This window comes from Palaemon carinicauda, chromosome 5, assembly GCF_036898095.1.
Source record: "Palaemon carinicauda isolate YSFRI2023 chromosome 5, ASM3689809v2, whole genome shotgun sequence".
Lineage (NCBI taxonomy): Eukaryota > Metazoa > Arthropoda > Malacostraca > Decapoda > Palaemonidae > Palaemon > Palaemon carinicauda.
In genome coordinates, this window is record NC_090729.1 from 25,356,642 (window position 1) to 25,373,106 (window position 16,465).

Consider the following 16,465-nt stretch of genomic DNA (forward strand, 5'->3'; position numbering starts at 1 on the left):
CCAGCGTCTCTGATAAAACTAACTATCAATAAATGTTTATATTTCTTGAACAAAATAAATACAAAATAAATCTGACATTTTGGCTATTGATCAATTCTCTTTTATTTTTTTTTGATAATAAAGGTCAAACAATCAAAATTGGCTCATTTTTTAGGACTTGACAATTGCTTAAATTTTTAGTCAGCCTCATACTCAATGTTAACTATTTTTAATTTTTTTTGTAGATTCGGTGTACCCGAAAATGGAAGCATTTCTTTATACCACATCGCTTTTTATCTGGGGACACTCTCAGCCTTGATCCCCTGACTGAATGTCCCTTGCTCGACTTAGCATGTAAATCCAGCCTTTTGGAAAGCCTTAGAATTCATATCTAAACCGCCGTAACCTAAAATAGTCAAAGATTTTTGTTTTCTTTTTTTTTTTCTTTTTCCTTTCTAGTATCCCTTTTCATATGTTTTTTTTTTTTTTTTTTTTTTTTGTAACAAAAAATTTGACTCTACTGGCACTACTCCTTTTGAACGAAGATTGAATAGGATTATTATTATTTTAATTGGTACAACACTTGCTTCAATTGACTGAAGTTTCCTTAAAATCTCATATCATATCTTGTAATCTCATCTAACTCACTCTGAGTCATAATATTCTTCTCTCACCGTATGTATGAATATGTGTAAATATGTGTAAATATGTGTGTATGTATGTATGTATATATGTATGTATGTATGAATGTATGTATGTATCTATGATGACGGAAAGCAAATCTCAACTATGTATGCCATAGAAATAAATAATGATCTCCAATTCCAATGGAGCCAGCAACCTTTTCAAATAAATAAATGATCACTACCAACCTACCATCATAAAAACTGAAAGAAGTGTAAATATGTATATCTATTTACTTGACGATTGTTTTGTAAACGGTAAGCCATACTCTTCTTCTATACATCAGAATACCCACGGATGCCTACGGCCACCTCCTCACGTCGTACCTGGAAGTCTTCCGTTCAGAACTTGGATAAACGCCCATGGTTCCCGCCAAGTGCGGTATATATCACCATATGCAGAAAAAAAAAATGGCTCCTTGCGCCCTTATGAGGATTACGGGCGTCTGAACATGCAGACAGAACTGCATCACCACAAAAACTTTCCTTCTGACAGCCCTTATAAAAAAAGCTTATTAGGACTAAAATGTTTGAATATTAGAAGTGTGAGTTAAGTCCTTTCTCCAAGTAAAAGGTACAAACATTTCCCTAATTGCTGCTACACCAACAATCACTTAAATACTTCAACCTAATACTCTTGAGTAGTTTCAGTCTATGCAATCACAAACTACACTGCCCACCTCTCTCTCTCTCTCTCCTCTCTCTCTCTCTCTCTCTCTCTCTCTCTCTCTCCTCTCTCTCTCTCTCTCTCTCTCTCTCATTTTCTCCTGCTTTCTGTACATCAAGCATTTCTATTGTAGCTAGAAAAATAGTTTTCCTTTAACACTTTTTTGGGTGTATGTACTTTCAACACCTAATTATAATTACTTTCCGTCAGATAGAATTACAAAATTTTCCCCTATAAATCGGATATAGATCAGTATTTCTGGAAGGTTGAACCGTCTCTTTTATTGTAAGAATATCAGTGATGTAGAAATATTTGTGAGTTGAATTTTCGTAACATTTCAATTATGAACTAGAATATCAATGAGCTATCTAATAAAATATATAAGTTCTATATGATAAGAAAATGAAAGGAATGTGCATCAGAAAAATACTGTAAATTTCACTAAAAATTAGATCTAAAAATAAGTCATATGATTAAGTTTTCATTAGTAACACCTTTTTTCTGGTCACGCATTCTTGCTTTTATTAAAAGTATCTTAAGATGGTTAAAGTTATTTAGTAAGATTTCTCATCCGAAAACTCAAGAGAGTTTTTCGTGTGACCTCCAACCTACTGAAGAATAATAAAGCACATGAATAAATTTTTCTACTCATCTTTTCACTCTTGTTACTTGTTGACTTAAAGAGAGTAGGTGGACAGAAATAACCAGCCTCTCCTAGAAGTAATTCTCTTTCTCCTTTTCCAAGAAAACAATAATAATAATAAAAACAACAACAACAACAACAATAATAATATAAATAATAATAATAATAATAATAATAATAATAATAATAATAATAATAATAATAATAATAATAATAATAATAATAATATCTTGATGGTACCAGTTGAAGACAATATCTCTCTCTCTCTCTCTCTCTCTCTCTCTCTCTCTCTCTCTCTCTCTCTCTCTCTCTCTCTCTCTCTCTCGTGCTGAAATTACTAAATCAGTTTGGGTGAGAAACAAAGAGCAGATATCCCAACATTACTACAAAGATGATTAGAGGGACAAAATCTTCATTTCCAATTATTGTCTTATATAGTAGACATTTGTTTATCTCTCACTGAGGTCATAATGCTTCTTTACCCTTTAATAATATCTAATCTAATTTCCTTACATTCCAATGATCTAGTTTGTATTTAAGACTAACTTTTCCATCCACAAGCCAGCATTTGGATGGTGATTGAGGAATGTGTGAACACAAAAAAAGTATGCAAAAAATACACAGTAAAAAGTTGTGAAAGTAAGACAGAATATCTCTATATTTATTTTAGGCAAAAATTAGTAAGAAGAATGACGGACATGTGTACGCTCTGGTTTTCAAAGTGACACATAAGTTAACAGATTGATTTATGTAATAAAATTACTAAAGTGTAAAGACCTTCTTCCCTTGTTTAGCATTTGCCAAATGTGAAATTGTATAACGTCCAGCTTCTAGAAATTTAACAATTGGAGAAAAGTTATTAGAATATCCTACATAGGTCAAGATGTGGAAGAGATATTTAGGCTGTTATGTAATTATTCTTTCATCATAGTTTGAGAGAGAGAGAGAGAGAGAGAGAGAGAGAGACGAGAGAGAGAGAGAGAGAGAGAGAGAGAGAGAGAGAGAGAGAGAGAGAGCTAAGACTGTAATGAGGTCTTGCAAGATGGAATTATACAATACCGATTATTTTACTTCAGATTTAAAGGTTTAAAGACCATTAATGAATGGCAGAGTCAAGGGACAATGGCAATACCCTATCTTGCAGGACAATGCACTAGAGACTGACCATATATCCATATGATCAGCACCTAAGCTCCCCTCTCCACCCAAGATAGGACCAGGGAGTGCCAAGCAATGGCCGCCGATGACTCTCCCATCCTTACATCACCCTGAGCATCAGTGCAAGCCTTCCCTTTCATTTTAAAACAAAAATTACCAACACCTCGTTAATATAATGGAATATTACCAATAATACATAGATAAACACCTACGAATATAAACATTTTATATAGATTTTATCATTTGTTCAAAAGATTATATGCCAAAATATTGAATTTATTATACTTGCTTGTAAAAATAGCTTCACTTTATTCAGAAATCCTCAGTGTACATGTACTAACAAAAACTATAATGAATGTAGAGTTTATTCGTACTTAATGAATATCACGGAAAAAATAAGGAGTATACACATATCTAAACATAATCACATACATACACAAACAAACACACACATATATTTGTATATATATATATATATATATATATATATATATATATATATATATATATATATATATATATGTATATATATATATATATATATATATATATATATATATATATATATATGCATATATATATATATATATATATATATATATATAATATATATATATATATATATATATATATATATATAGATATATATATATATATATATATATATATATATATATATATATATATATATATATATATATATATATATATATGCATATATATATATATATATATATATATATATATATATATAGTATATATATATATATATATATATATATATATAATATATATATAAGTGTGTGTATATATATATATACATATATATATATATATATATATATATATATATATATATATATATATATATATATATATATATATATATATATATATATATATATATATATATATATATATATATATATATATATAATACATATATATAAATTTCTATATCCCATTCAGCATAAAGGAAAGTACGAAAGGAAATGCAATGCTGTGATACGTGTAATAACATTGATGTCACTACGGCAACGCTATTGGAGTAGCTTAGTCATAAGCTCTGCTAACATGAATCAGAAATGAGTAGATAGTTGACCTGATATATTCTTTTGGCCTTCAGCAAATGCTACCAGAATCATGTAACCCCGTCCAAAGTACCCTTTATCTCCAATAAGTCTAAACACATCAAGAATTCTTGGTTAATATGCTAATTTCTGTGTGAAAACGTTTTCAATAGTCTAATAAAACTACAAATTGTTTACCGTTAGAGTCACAGTGATAAATTATCTTTGGCGAGTAGTATTTCATAGTAATTGATGAGGGGTAAGGTGGCATATAAAAAACTAAATTAGTCAAAATTGAACGGAAATAAATTTTTTTCTTTGGCACCGTGCACAAATTAAAATTAAATTTACAATGACCAAATATTATTATCCCCACAACTTTTGGTGGAAAATAATCAGTTGATTATAAGAAAGACCAACTAGTTTTTTTCATACATAACTAATCTACTTCTCACCTACATCTAATTAGAGGGCAATGGAAATCATCATTGATCTTGAATAGGATGGGTAGTTGCAGATGAATTAGGAGATCAAGACAATGGATCATTAACATCAACACAAGAAGAAAAGACAATTTTAAACGTTCTTTTCGAGGTGAAGTTTTCTCTTCTTGTTGAAAAGGGAAAGATCATAGACTTGAATTTAACGATTTTACTCCAATTGTGAAAGTTCAATGTATTCACAAAGGAAGTCTGAGTCAATAAGAAAAGGCTAGACAAATATTTAGGATTTTTTTGCTGTCCTAAAGGCACCAAACTTCCTCAATTCCAAGAAACTTGTTCAGCATACTTTCATCTTCAGCAAGCAATTGTCCTAATGAGGACAGAAGAAAGTCGCTATTGGTTCTATTTGTGACAAATCTCACGCAATACTCGTATTCGAAAAGAAACTTCTGGACTATTTTTCTTATTTTTCTTCATCTAATATAATTATCCAATGTGTATGAAAAGCAGATGAAAATTAATCTTGCACATAATATGTAGTTTATGCTTTCCAGCTTCCTTGAAGGATATTATGCAATGAACGAGAGTTACTTTACAGATAAAAGAATAGCCATAAGATATTCTACTCTCCACCTGCCTGCAACTATGACTGCCTCGTTGATAGGTTTTAGCAGTGTTCCGGCTTGGCTGAGGGTCAGGCTGTTTTTAGGAGACTGGGGTTTGAACAGTTAAGAAAAAAAAATAAATTACTTAGAAAGCTGCTAATTTTTTAAACATGTGTGTTTTGTTTAAGAACATGTTACTCTGTGTACATAACCGAAGAATATACTTTAAGGTTCTCAGATGACGTTAGCGGGCATTTTATAATCAAAGATTCAACAAGGTAAACGCGGTAGGTAGACATTGCAGGTTTTTTTCGTATTTTTATTTTAATTTTAGAAACGACTATTAGAACACGTTTCATGTACATGCTCTCGAACCTGTCAACCTGTAAAGTGAAAATATTTTTACCCGCTCTACTTTGTATTATTCGAGTCGTAATATGTGGAGAGTTATGTTCGGAATGGAGATAAATAAAATGTTGACAAATATATTTTATTTTACTCATTATTATCGTCGGAAAAAATCTGAAGTACCAAAAGGAGAAGCCAGACAAATGTGTTCATCATTGTATGGTGATTTAGGTGTGAAATTCTGGAAACGTTGTTACTGATCTTAAATATTTATTAGTTTTATGCATTACTAACATATCCTTTATTTCCTATATCCTAATATCCTTTCCTCATTGGGTTGCTTTCCCTGCTGAAGCTCTTGGGCTTGTGACTATCGTGCTTTTCCTCCCTGGAATATAACCTTTTGCTATTAGAAATTATTATAAAAAGAATATATTGATTAAATTCTTTATTCTATACTTTGCTGTATGTTATGTATAAAAATGAGATAATATAAGTAGAGAAGACAAATAAATGGATAGATCTAAAAGATAAAAGTAAAGCACATAGGATTTTATTCTGAATATTCTAATAATCAAAAATATTCGATTTTATTTGTGAATTCCAGACGTTAACTAAAATCGAAGCACACGCTGGCCTAATTTTCTTGATAATTTATTACATTCTATTGTTCCATAATTGTAGAAAGAACATTGAGAAACACCCTTTTTTTCAATATATATCACTAATAATTTAAAATTTATATGACGGAAAGTATTATTTGCTTTCAATCTGCAAATCAACTTTTGGTGAAAATTGTTACGATTAATAATGATCAAGTATGTAGCAAGCACAGGAAATAGAAAAGGAAATTCTCATTACTGTCTCATTTTATGTCAGAACTTTTTTATTACTACGAAAGCCAAATGATAACCATAGTTGGGCGTTGCAAGTACTTTGGAACTATTCCAATATCTACATACAGGGAACGTGGAAGAGCATTATACCCTGTAACTTGTTGTCACACTGCAAGCTTTATGCAGTAGCAGCATTTTATAGTAATTCGCCAAATATATCTGGCCAACGAAGTATCTTGTTTAACAAGCCCCCCCCCCCCTCTCTCTCTCTCTCTCTCTCTCTCTCTCTCTCTCTCTCTCTCTCTCTCTCTCTCTCTCTCTCTCTCTCAATTTCTTGCTATATTCTTAGATTTAAATGAGTTACTGATTGTTATCTTCCTTCAGTAATCCTGGCTATACTCTGTCATATTTACTAGGAAAGTTGAGGTGTATCTGTGGACAAAAACACATAGTGCCATATTTCCGACTTGTATTTCAAAAATAGAGAAACGGATTCATTTGTTGGTTGTAATGAATAAAATACCTTTAAATTTAAGACCTTATTGGTATTAGAAACTTAGTTATTAATTGTTATAGTTTTGTTTTATTATCCAGTCGTACTATGAAGAAATGTGACACAAACTTTGCAACTTTTCGATATAGTTTCTCAGTACAGCGATGGGCATCTATTAATTGGTTTTCGTTAGAAATTATTGCCTGCAGCCAGGTACTGAGAGAGAGAGAGAGAGAGAGAGAGAGAGAGAGAAGAGAGAGAGAGAGAGAGAGAGAGAGAGAGAGAGAGAGAATATTTAAAAAAACCACAACAGTTGAAATGCCTCATGGATTTAAGAGCCAATTAGAGAGACGGATACAGAAATCATGAACTATGGATTTTTAAGCATTTACTACCAAATATATTACCATCTCCCATAATAGTGATTGATAATGCACCTCATTATTCAGCAGGACTAGATAAAAATCATATAGCATCAAACAGCACCAAGAGACAATATGTTGAAATGCTAACTTTTAGAAATGGTTACGCAATACTCCTGAAATATGATAACACATACGTAAGTGATAAATAATTTTTCTTTCTTTAGAGGCCATATTTAAGATTACTGCTAATATAAGCCCTGCATTCGGTTACAAAAGGAAATTGGTCGAACGCTGTAAAACTTACAAAAAGACGTTAGAAAGGAAGAGGCTGTTATCGGTAAATATATTAATCCATTAACCCTGATGGGTCGTCCGCGACCCTGAGCGTCAAAACAAAAGATGTTTTTCTCACGTGACTCACCCCCGTGACTGAATTTGTGGGTGATCGACCTGCAGTCGGTGTCTCGCCTACACGCTCTATAATAGTAGTAGTGTCCAGATGGGCATCGCTGTGGCTGTACTCCTTCCCAGATTTCTGAGACGCGTTGGGGTCGAGCTCGACCGAGTTTACCCTTCTAAGGTAAGTTGCATAATTATCAAAGTTATTACGTATTATGAAATTGTCGTAGAATGGTGCAACTTGTATAGGTTATCAGTTGTGGAAAGTCTTGGTGGATTGTTTGGCTACCATGTGCATGATTTTTTTTTTTTTTTAAAGGAAAGGTCGTTCATCACCACGAGGACCATTTTACCGCGAGTGCCTCTTTTTCAGTTTTTTTTTTTTTTTTTTTTTTTTTTTTTTTTTCATTTTTTGGCCAAGTAATTTTTCCGTAAGAAATTGCCAAATAGTGTCGCAAAACTTGAGACGCGTTGGGGTCGAGCTCGACCGAGTTTACCCTTCTAAGGTAAGTTGCATAATTATCAAAGTTATTACGTATTATGAAATTGTCGTAGAATGGTGCAACTTGTATAGGTTATCAGTTGTGGAAAGTCTTGGTGGATTGTTTGGCTACCAGTGCATGATTTTTTTTTTTTTTAAAGGAAAGGTCGTTCATCACCACGAGGACCATTTTACCGCCAGTGCCTCTTTTTCAGTTTTTTTTTTTTTTTTTCATTTTTTGGCCAAGTAATTTTTCCGTAAGAAATTGCCAAATAGTGTCGCAAAACTTTTGCTTTTTAGTGTTGGAAAGTGTGTCTAGATGATCTGGCTACCCATGCGTGACTTTGTTTTTGTCAGATACGCCGTAGATATTGGTATGTGGGGTATTTTCCTGCTGTTGCCAATTTCTGTTTTTTTTTTCAATATTTGTAAAAATTTACTACGTAGTAAGGAATTGCCATATATTATTGATTTTTTTTTCTTGTTTATTTATTAAAAAGTGTGCTTTGATGGTTGGGCTAACACGTGCATGTCTTTTTTTTTTTATCTGAGATGCCGTATATTGGAATGTTGGCCATTTTTCAGCGAGTGCCCCTTTTTATTTGTTTTGCATTTTTTTTGCTTAGTCGTGTTACCGTTAGGAATTGGCAAGTAGTGTCGCAAAACACATATTTTTAAAGTGTTGAAGTGTTTCTAGATGATCTGGCTATCCATGTCTATCTTTATTTTTAGCCAGATATGGCGTATATATAGGTATGTGTTCGATTTTCCTGTGATTGCCATTTTTTCGTCTTTTTCCCATTTCTTTCAAAATTAATATATATATATATATATATATATATATATATATATATATATATATATATATATATATATATATATATATATATATATATATATATATATATATATATATATATATATATGTGTGTGTGTGTGTGTGTGTGTACTGTATAAATAGGGGATTCAGCATTATGAAGCTTCATCTTTGTGGAGGAACGTAGACAGGAGAGGTCCCCTTTTCTGTTTCATTGGTTTGATGTCGGCGACCCCCAAAATTGGGGGAAGTGCCTTGGTATATATATATATATATATATATATATATATATATATATATATATATATATATATATATATATATATATATATATATATGTGTGTGTGTGTGTGTGTGTGTGTGTGTGTGTGTCTGTGTGTTTGTGTAAAGGAGGAAATATAATAGCTTTACGAAAAAAGTTTATCTTTTGATATGTCAAGATTTGAAAGTTATCAGTTGCTTCCAAGCGAATGTTGTTCAGAAAGAGTCTATTGCCCCCCCCCCCCCTTCTCTCTCTCTCTCTCTCTCTCTCTCTCTCTCTCTCTCTCTCTCTCTCTCTCTCTCTCTCTCTCTCTGGGAGGAAAAGGAAGGATTACTAAAACTGTAAAAAAAAAAAAGGGATATTTATGGGAAAACTTTTCCCCCACCGGATATTGTTCTCAGCCTATTATACTTGGTGTTTATTCATCCACTTCCGTCTGAGGAGATTGTCTCAAAGGCTTACAGGAGAGGGACATTTTCAAGCAAAAAGGAAGTATAACTAAATATATCTTTATATCTTTTGCCAGAAATGATATCTGTAGATTAGTTTGTGAAATAAGTCATATTTTTGGTAATATTGAATATATATTGATTGTAATATTATTCTATCTTGGATGACCCTAAGTGTCCTGTAGCCGGTTCACAAGAATTAGGTTGGCAAGTTTGGAGTAACTTTATATTTTCTATTCCATTTCCTTTATAATCCATGAACTCCAGTACAGTTATTTGTTTCATACCTCAACAGGCATCCTGAATATATCAACAATTATGATATACATGTCAACTGAGCAGTGCTCCTAAAATTTATTGCTAAAGGCCAAAAGCTCCAAGGTGTTCGTTCAACTTGCTGTCTGACTTTATCCAATATGTATCGGAATAAAGTTTGCTGATGAATTTTATGACGTTTGGGGAAAACTTTCTTTCTTGAAAGAGATCTGTATCTACAATAATCAGTTATGCTCTCAGATTTCGCAATAGCAAATTTATTTTTATATGATTATTACATTGTATATATTGGTTTGTTCCATTTCATTAATATTACTTGAATTACATATTGGATATTTTCTAAAAAAAACGTTTAGGAGTTGTTATGGCTAATCATCCTTGATAGCTAGGATACATAAAATTCACTTTTAAAGGTAGGTTTAGGGTTTTTTTTCAATATGACAACAATGCATATGATGATTGGAATGTCTGACAACTAATCACTGGTGATTTGTTGTAGGAACAGATGTTTATTTCTTTATCATCAATTGGTGCTTGCTCTAAACACTACGAAATTTAACATTGAGTTCATGTTATTTCTAGGAGGGATTATTGAGGTTAGTATATAATAAAAATAAAAGTTAAAAAGTTTGGAAATTTAATATGGCTACTACAATGTTTCCAGCTTATACGAAAACTTCCATATGAAGACATAATAAAAACTGGCCTACACTAAATAATTTTGATTGGTGGGCTATTTGAATTGTGCCTAGAAACCTTTGATCTAAATTGAAAATTTTTCAGATATTCCAAGATTCATTGGTTCTATCACTCTAATTACTATAATTATTCTAAATTGATATTTGGTTGATAATTGATACTTTAAAGTAACCTGGGTAGATTTCTCGATAGAAATTCTATATTTTTCTCTCATTGAAAGTCAAGTTACATTTTAATTTTATTTTTTTTTTTTTTTGTTGAACCTTAGTATTTAGGTACCTACACATATATCTGTCATGTTGCTCTTCATGTCGAATAGACATGGACCCAACACCAAATACAATTAGGGCATTTTGATCCTGGTGAAGAGAAGGATAATGTACAATAGAATATATTAAGAGCAAGCAAAATGATACACACGTCATCATATCATTAAAACTATACAAGACTAAATATCTCATTCTGAAGCAGACGATATTGCTTAAAATGTTAATGATGACTGTATGACTCCAAAATATTAATTATGGAAGAAATCTTAAAATTTTATTTATTTTGTCTAAGATGCAGGAAATTCCTACTGATTTCTCATTTTCTTCAATGATGAGGCTAAACATGAAGGAAATGACAGACGAGCCTTTGAAGAAAACCCAGATCATGAAAGAAAGAGAAGGATTCTATGTAGAGGTTCTCATATTTTGTGAAAGATGTAAAAAGTGATGCGAAATGAGGAGGTCAGAGACAGCTCCATAGCGACTAACTTAAATCAGAGTCAACAAATCTATTTATAGACACTTATGGGACAAATAAGTATTACAATTGTATGTTTATAGTCAACAGCTTATGTCAGTAAGGTTGAAATTGGCATGACAGTATATAACACAACAATAAAAGACAATCAAAATTATCTTCTCGGGCACTTATTTTCAGGAATCAACGCACCGAATATCTTTCATCATATATGAAATCAAGTAAGACCAAATAATTCAATTTTTTAGAAAGAAAATAGGGAGAAAGGAATCAGTAAGTCCATCATTTTCAGCAGATCTGCGAGGTAATGAATCGGTGAGTAAGGCCATTAATTTGAGCAGATATTTCAAGGCGTGATGTGGAGAGTCAATGTTTGTGAGTAGATATTTTGAGGAGTGATGTAGAGCGTCTATGTTTGTGAGTAGATATTTTGAGGAGTGATGTGGAGAGTCTATGTTTGTGAGTAGATATTTTGAGGAGTGATGTGGAGAATCTATGTTTGTGAGTAGATATTTTGAGGAGGGATGGGGAGAATCTATGTTTGTGAGTAGATATTTTGAGGTACAATGCGGAGAGTCTATGTTATGAGTAGATATTTTGAGGAGTGACCAGGTGAGTACAGTATAGCCATCTCTGTGAGAAGATATATTGCAAAATGAAGCCGTGTTCATTATTGGGATCAGATATATGGAGGGAAGAATGCATCAAGTTCAGTCTTATGATCATATATATGGAAAAATTATCAGGTGATTCTATCATTATAAGTCGATATTATAGGGAATGACCAAGTCAGTCTACATTTTTGAGCAGGTTCATAAAGGTATCACTCGGCAAGTCCATCTTTGAATCGCAATATAAAATGGAATGGGTGGTGCTCATGGCCAACTTTGTGAGCAGATACATTGACGAACAACCTGATACGTCTAGTTTTGTAAGTAGATCTAAGGAAGAATGAACAAGTTGTAGCAAACATATTAACCTGTTGAACCCATTTTTCCGAGTAGATATAAGTAGGAAAAATACGTTGAATTCTGACAAGATTAGAAGAAAGAGATATATTCTAATTTAATGATATTGTAGACGAATTAACTGCGGACGTAATAATAACGGAAAGTAGAATATATCTTGAAATTTTATTTAAAGCTATATATTGCTAAGAGGTTCCTTATACCTTTTTCAATAACAAAAACAAGAACCTATGTCAAACTGAAAAAAAATATTCATAAACTAAAGTAAAATGAAAATAAATATGCTTTTTATACAGTGCTTTTAGATATATAACAAAAGATAATTCCCTGCCAACATTTCTAGACGAAAACTCTAATCGTTGTATACCTAAGATCTCATATAGTGGAACTATAGTGCTCCCAAACGAAAGTGGCAGCTGAGAGCTTATTTTTTCGCATCGAATCTTAAATATTTCGGTCATTTTATCTGGAGAAGCCAAAAGCAGAGGATGGATTAAGCTCTTAAAGGTGGGGCAGTTCCGTCGGTCATTATCCCGGATATAGTTCCCTTTTCGGCAATTTTTCCCAGGTGGCCAATGGAAAAGAAATTGGAATAGATTAAAAGTCTCATTTAAAAACAGGTGTACGTGTCTTTATTAATTTTCATCTTTATCTGAGTGAATATGATATACGATATTTTATATATATATATATATATATATATATATATATATATATATATATATATATATATATATTCACATATGTATATATATATATATATATATATATGTGTGTGGTGTGTGTGTGTGTGTATATACACATCTACATTATACATATATATATATATATATATATCATATATATATATATATATATATATATATATATATATATATATATATATATATATATATATATACACGTGTGTGTATATATATATATATATATATATATATATATATATATATATATATATATATATATATATATATATATATAAGATGTATGTTTGTGTGTGTGTTTTTAAAATGATTACAAAAAATTCCATTGTACTGAAAAAGTCTGTAGGTAGAAAAAACCAGAAAGAATCAAAAGATTAAGATTTAGAGGTCACCCATTCCCAGAGAAGAACAGGATTAGTTCGACACGCTAAATCAGTTAATACGCAAATGTCAAGCTGGCAAATTGTTTTCTTGTATCCTCACCGAGAGGTCGTGAAGGTACGAAATTATTTGAAATATATACGACATATTAAGAAGAACTGTCATTCGACTGCCACTTTCGTTTGGGAGCACTATAGTGATATTTTCTTACCACTACAGAAAAGAAAATCGTTTTGCTGGGAGGAATAAAATGAAAGAGAAAAGTCTGCCTGGACACTCGCCAATTACTTTAACTATATGAACGCGGTCTCACTTTTGTAAACTGCATTAAAGGTAATAAGTTAATTTGTGTCTTAACTTTCGTAAAATTTATTGCCAAAGTTTGATACCACATTTATCAGGTATGAGGTAAATTATATATGTGAAAAGCTTAAAGGGACGAATTTGGATTAAAATTATGACGGCGTTCTTGACTCATTAGTTATCATTGTATTACGTATTATTTAATTTATTTACTTCCAATTTTGTCACAGATGATAATGCTTGCAAAGAGATCGGATAGCAAGAGAAAGACAATCTTTTGCTGGTGGTTTTATTTTGAATTGTAAATTTCCTGCAGGGATTTAAAAAATATCTCTCTTCAACAAACAGTAAAATATTGCAATATATTTTTGTAAACTCCAAAAAAGAAAAGAACTGCAATAATAAAAGAAAATGTAAAAGTCCCCTTACGCAAACGTCACGATCAGTGACTTCTGCTTTGTAGATATTGATCCAAATATTCCCTTCAATGAGATAACCAAACGGAAGGGTTTTCTTAGAAAAATAAATTTTGCATTATTACCGGATAAAATAATCTGCATTTTTTTTCTTTTTTACACCGTTTGTGATAACATTTGCACTATATGAAATCTAATGGAATATGAGCTAACTTGATATTTCACTTAAAGCATTTCTACCAGACTAGACCATGCCGTCCCATCAAAAGAAATAACCCAAGTCCTTGTTGTATTTATGGCTTGGAACTCTTTCCATCTTACTTAGTTTCATGACAGAGTTTTGCCTTATCCCTGTGATTAGACATTAAAAAAACTGGGTAATCGAATTTCGTTTTATTTGACACGGATGTAGTTTTAAAAGCTCATATATTTTTCATTCATATTACTGTTCAAAACTACTTTTTTTTAAAAATACAACTTTCTCTCTCTCTCTCTCTCTCTCTCTCTCTCTCTCTCTCTCTCTCTCTCTCTCTCTCTCTCTCTCTCTCTCTCTCTCTCTCTCTCTCTAAATGAATACCGCAGAGAAAAATTTTTCATAATTGAACTCCACAACCTCATTGGTTCATCAGAGAAATATCCCTTGCAATAAGATGTAGAAAAAGGAAACATAAATCAATGGGTCCACAGTCTTAAGTTTAAGAAATTTCCAAGCACAAGAAATTAAGCCCGAAATTAGATAAACTATTCATAATGGCCAAAATCAATGAAGAGAAACAAGTGTCTTCAGCTTGGAAAGAAAATTCAAAAGAAGTTTTTGCATATCCAAAAAAAAATAAAATCAAAGACGAAGTGTAAGTGATATCCTAACATTGCTAAGTTTATCCAAGAATATATGTAACACACATCCTTAAGAGATAGAGAACAAAAATCCCCCAAAAAATTCACATCTAAAACTAATAAATGCATGATGAAAAATACAGCTAAGGGTTAGCCAGGGGAAGGTTACGGTCGCTGGCTTCCTAACTCACAATCTCATAAAGATTTCACCAAGAAAACTAGTGGGAGAGACACAATGACCTATTCGGCAAAAATATAGGAACTTTGAGGCGACTATAGAGTTTGTTCTAACATTAGAGGAAATGTTAAGAGTGACACAACGAAATCATGATAAAAATAAAAGGGAAAGAGAAATTAACCCTTTCCACTCCATGGGCTACCTGTGGTAGCCCAAGCAAAATACGTCGTCCTAGTACTTGGGCTACCGCTGGTAGCCCACCGAAAAGATCTTATTTATTCATAAACTGTTTCTATTAATTAAAGTTATTCGCTGTTTTAATCATTGCTTCGTTTTCTGTGGTTCTTTAAGATTAATATTCCTTGTTTTCTTAGTTAACCCTCTCCCCCCCTTTTCCCCCAAGACGAGTTAGAACTAATAAATAAAGGCAGACACTCACGATATCCATTTCTCAGTGCGTTTGGCCTCGTTCAGCAGCAAGTATCGATTGTGATCGACTCCCGTCTCACCAGCTAATTTCCGAGGTCATCGCTTTTCAAACACTTATCCTATATCGTGGCTTCATCGAAAAAGTTTTTGCGAACTACGTCGGAAATTTTAGAATGCCTTGATATGTGTTTTTCAGAAAATGATTTTGTAGGCATGGACGACAAAGAGGAAAATTGTGATATTAGTTATAACGGGGTTTACATGAACATGGAAAATAATGCTTCATCCGATTCCGATTCTGAGCACGCTGGCAGTGACTTTGACGAGAGGCTTTACAACCCTCCACGAGAATTGCTAGAAGTGAACGATGAAGAAGGTAGTGACAGTGACAATGAAGAAAATGAATGGGAAGAATATAATGAATAAAAACTAAACCATCGTAATTATAGTAAAGAGCCACGTGAACAACTTATTGGTGATTTCCGAGTAAGATTGGGGGGAAAAAGATCTCTTGTCAACAGACATGAAGTACCAGAAAGACTAAGGAATAATAAATACCATATAATAAACTGTATACCAGATAATCTTCTAAGAGATTGTGCTGTTTGCTGCGATCGTTACGGGCCCGGTGGTCGCCAAAAAGCTGCGTATTGCTGTCTTACTTGTCCTGGTAACCCAGCGTTGCATCCCAAAAAATGTTTTATGTTATATCACACAAAAGTTGATTTTAAAGTTAAATATTAGTTTTTTTTTTTTTCAGAAAAAAAGTATTCTTTCAAATAAAAATGTTTCAATTCTTCACTTTTCTAACAGGATAATTTTTTTTTGG